At 69.5% G+C, this 4460-nt stretch overlaps 1 long non-coding RNA gene across 1 annotated transcript; it reads right to left on the reverse strand.

Annotated features, from left to right (window-relative positions):
* Positions 1 to 1371: 1371 nt before the first annotated feature.
* LOC136995264 (uncharacterized) lies at positions 1372 to 3732 on the reverse strand. Its single transcript, XR_010886793.1, has 3 exons — positions 3547 to 3732; positions 2285 to 2344; positions 1372 to 1423 (listed from the first exon to the last, which is right to left on the reverse strand). It is a non-coding gene; the product is annotated as an uncharacterized lncRNA (long non-coding RNA).
* Positions 3733 to 4460: the final 728 nt, after the last annotated feature.

Below are 4460 nucleotides of genomic sequence, written 5' to 3' on the forward strand. Positions count from 1 at the left end.
GGCCCGGCCCCAGCGGGCCCCTGGACACGGGTGGACACGGGACATGGGTGGACACAGATGGACATGGGGACGGATGGACACGGGGACAGATGGACACGGGACACGGCCATGGGGACATGGACACGGATGGACGTGGGGATGGACATGAGACATGGACATGCAGCAGGACATGGACATGGGGACATGGAGATGGACATGGGGATGGACGCGGACATGGATGGACATGCGGAAGGACATGGGACAGGGACATGGGGACACGGACATGGGGACAGACATGGGCATGGGACATGGACATGGGGACATGGAGATGGATACGGGACATGGACACAGATGGACATGGGACATGGGGACATGGACATGGGGACATAGACACGGATAGAGATGGGGATGGACACGGGACATGGGGACATGGACATGGATGGATGTGGGGATGGACATGGGACATGGGGACATGGACATGGATGGATGTGGGACGGACACGCACCCCCGTCACATCCGTGTCCCCCCCATGCGTGTCCCCCCCCGTGACCCCCATCCGTGTCCCCCCCATCCGTGTCCCCCCATCCATGTCCCCCCCCGTGACCCCCATCCGTGTCCCCCCCATCCGTGTCCCCCCATCCATGTCCCCCCCCGTGACCCCCATCCGTGTCCCCCCCCACATCCATGTCCCCCTCGTGTCCCCCATCTGTGTCCCCCCCACCTCCATGTCCCCCCTATCCGTGTCCCCCCCACATCCATGTCCCCCTCGTGTCCCCCCCATCTGTGTCCCCCCCACCTCCATGTCCCCCCTATCCGTGTCCCCCCCACATCCATGTCCCCCCTCGTGTCCCCCCCATCTGTGTCCCCCCCACCTCCATGTCCCCCCTATCCGTGTCCCCCCCACCTCCATGTCCCCCCATCCGTGTCCCCCCCCACATCCATGTCCCCCCCCACCTCCACGCCCCCCCCTCATGTCCCCCCTCCCCGGACCCTCATCCGTGTCCCCCCCCCACCTCCATGTCCCCCCCGTGTCCCCGTCCGTGTCCCCCCCCCCCGTCCGTGTCTCCCCCCTCACATCCGTGTCCCCCTCACAGGGGTCCCCGCCCCTTCCCCCCCGTGCGCGCCCCTCACCTCCATGTCCCCCCCCATGTCCCCCCCCCATGTCCCCCCCATCCGTGTCCCCCCCCCACGTCCGTGTCCCCCCCCATGTCCCCCCCCCATGTCCCCCCATCCGCGTCCCCCCCCCACGTCCGTGTCCCCCCCCCCCACGTCCCGCCCCCCCCTCACAGGGCTCCCCGCCCCTCCCCCCTCACCTCATGGCGCGGTAACGGCCGCCGACGCGCTGCACGCGCAGGCGCCGCGCGGGGGCGGGGCCGGCGCGCGCCGCCAGGGCGCAGGGGCCGCCGCGCGCCAGCGCCGCCGCCGCCCCCGGCCCCGCCCCCACCTGCCGGGACACGCCCCTCGCTGCACTGCCCGCCGCCGCCCCCCCCCGCAAGCCACGCCCCCCCGCACCACCCACCGCGCGCCAGCCGCACTGCCCGGCGGCCACGCCCCCCACTGCTAGCCACACCCCCCCGCGCTGCTAGCCACGCCCACCCACCCCAGGGAATCCCCCCCCTCCCCTCCCAGGCAGGCAGTCGCAGGCCAGGCCACGCCCACCACCGCCGGCCACGCCCCTGCGCCGCCAGCCACGCCCACCCACCCCCGGGGGATTCCCCCTCCCCTCCCAGGCAGGCGGTCACAAGCCAGGCCACGCCCCCCATTGTGAAGCCACGCCCCCCTCGGCCACCAGCCACCCTCACAATGACTCCTGCTCAACACCCCGGGGCAGGCAGGGGGGAGGCCACGCCCCACCTCGGGCCACGCCCACCCCTACACTAGCCACACCCACCCAGTTAGCCACGCCCACCCGGCTCACCCCCCTCCACCCCCATGTGTGTCCTGTCTTGCAGCTCCCCCTCCCAGCAGGCAGGGACAGCCCAGGCCACGCCCCCCACCGCGAGGCCACGCCCCTCAAGAGGATAGGCCCAATCAAGCCACGCCCCCCACAAAAGCCACACCCCCAGCCAAGCTCAGGCCCCTCCCATTGGGCCCAGCCCTGCTCCCCTCCCCCACCTCCAAAACTGCCTTGTGCTCAGGGAGGGGAAGGGCCCGCCCAGGCCACGCCCCCGCCCAGGCCACGCCCCCACGATGGACACACCCCCCTACACCCCCCCTCGGGGCTTCCTCCCCCCCCGGAGCCCAGGGAGGGGGTGGGGGAGGAAGGAGGGGGCGGGGCTTGGCCAGGCAGGGGGCGGGGCCTCACCTCACCCAGCCCCGGGGGGGCGTGGCCAAGCGTCACCATGGGGAAGGCGGGGACTGACACCTGGGGGGGGAGGGGGGAGAGACCAGTTACCTCCCAGTGCTCCAGTTACCCCCAGTCCCTCCCAGTTGCCTCCAGTTGCCCTCCAGTGCCTCCCAGTCCCTCCCAGTGCCTCCCAGTTGCCCTCCCAGTCCTCCCTTTCCCTCCAGTCCCTCCCAGTGCCTCCCAGTTGCCCTCCCAGTGCTCCCAGTCCCTCCCAGTGCCTCCCAGTTGCCCTCCCATCCTTCCCAGTCCTCCCAGTGCTCCCAGTTGCCCTCCCAGTGCCTCCAGTCAGTGCCCTCCCAATCCTTCCCAGTCCCTCCCAGTGCTCCCAGTTGCCCTTCCATGCCCTCCCAGTGCCTCCCAGTGCTCCCAGTTGCCTTCCCAGTGCTTCTCAGTCCCCTCCCAGTCCCTCCCAGTGCCTCCCAGTTGCCCTCCCAGTGCCTCCCAGTGCTCCCAGTTGCCCTTCCATGCCCTCCCAGTGCCTCCCAGTGCTCCCAGTTGCCTTCCCAGTGCCTCTCACTCCCCTCCCAGTCCTCCAGTGCTCCCAGTCCCTCCCAGTTATCCTTCCAGTGCCTCCCAGTGCTCCCATTCCCCTTCCAGTCCCTCCCAGTGCCTCCCAGTGCTCCAGTTGCCCTCCCAGTCCCTCCCAGTGCCTCCCAATGCCCCAGTTGCCCTCCAGTCGCCTCCCAGTGCTCCCAGTGCCCCCAGTTGCCCTCCCAATCCCTTCCAGTCCCTCCCAGTGCTTCCCAGTTGCCCTCCCAGTGCTCCCAGTGCCTCCCAGTTGCCCTCCCAATCCTTCCAGTCCCTCCAGTGCTTCCCAGTTGCCTCCAGTGCCTCCAATCCCTCCAGTTGCCCTCCCAATCCTCCCAGTCCTCCAGTGCCTCCCAGTCCCTCCCAGTGCCTCCCAGTGCCTCCCAGTGCTCCCATTCCCCTCCCAGTGCCTCCCAGTCCCCTCCCAGTGCCTCCCAGTGCCTCCCAGTGCTCCCATTCCCCTCCCAGTGCCTCCCAGTGCCTCCCAGTTGCCCTCCCAGTGCTCCCAGTGCCTCCCAGTTGCCCTCCCAATCCCTCCCAGTCCCTCCCAGTGCCTCCCAATGCCCCCAGTTGCCCTCCCACTCCCTCCCAGTGCCCCCCAGTGCCTCCCAGTTGCCCTCCCACTCCCTCCCAGTGCCTCCCAGTGCTCCCAGTTGCCCTCCCAGTGGCTCCCAGTGCCCCCCAGTGCTCACCAGTTGCCGGGGGTGGGGGAGGAAGCGCTGCTCGACGAGGGGGAAGCGCTCGGGCCCCAGTTCCCGCCGCAGCCGCGCCAACTGGGCAAACTGGGAGCACTGGGAGGCTCGGGGGGGGGGCTGGGCGCTGCCCTCCCAGTGCTCCCAGTGCTCCCAGTGCCTCCCAGTTCCCTCCCAGGGCCTCCCCAGTTCAGGCCAGTCCCTCCCAGTTGCCTCCCAGTCCCGCCCAGTTCCCTCCCAGTTCAATCCAGTTCCTCCCAGTTGCCTCCCAGTCCCTCCCAGTTCCCAATCCCTTCCCAGTCCCTCCCAGTTCTCTCCCAGTCCCTCCTGCTCCCTTCCCAGTCCCTCCCAGTCGCATCCCAGTCCCTCCCAGTCCCTCCCAGTGCCTCCCAGTTCCCCCCAATCCCTTCCCAGTCCCTTCCAGTCCCATCCCAGTCCCTCCCAGTTCCCCCATCCCTTCCAGTCCCATCCCAGTACCTCCCAGTATCTCCCAGTTCCCTCCCAGTCTCTCCCAGTCCCTCCCAGTTCCTCCCAATCCCTTCCCAGTCCCTCCCAGTGGCCCCCCACTCCCATCCCAGTGGCCTCCCAGTGCCCCCAGTCCCTCCCAATCTGTTCCCAGTCCCTCCCAGTTCCCTCCCAGTGCCCCCCAGTGCCCCCCAGCCCCCCCAATCCCTTCCCAGTCCCTCCCAGTTCCCTCCCAGTGCCCCCCAGTCCCTCCCAATCCCTTCCCAGTCCCTCCCAGTGGCCTTCCACTCCCATCCCAGTCCCTCCCAGTGCCTCCCAGTGCCTCCCAGTGCCCCCCAATCCCTTCCCAGTCCCTCCCAGTTCCCTCCCAGTGCCCCCCAGTCCCTCCCAATCCCTTCCAAGTCTCTCCCAGTTCCCTCCCAGTCCTCCCAATCCCTCCCAGTGCCCCA

Source organism: Apteryx mantelli, chromosome 42 (assembly GCF_036417845.1).
Source record: "Apteryx mantelli isolate bAptMan1 chromosome 42, bAptMan1.hap1, whole genome shotgun sequence".
NCBI classification, from domain to species: Eukaryota; Metazoa; Chordata; class Aves; order Apterygiformes; family Apterygidae; genus Apteryx; species Apteryx mantelli.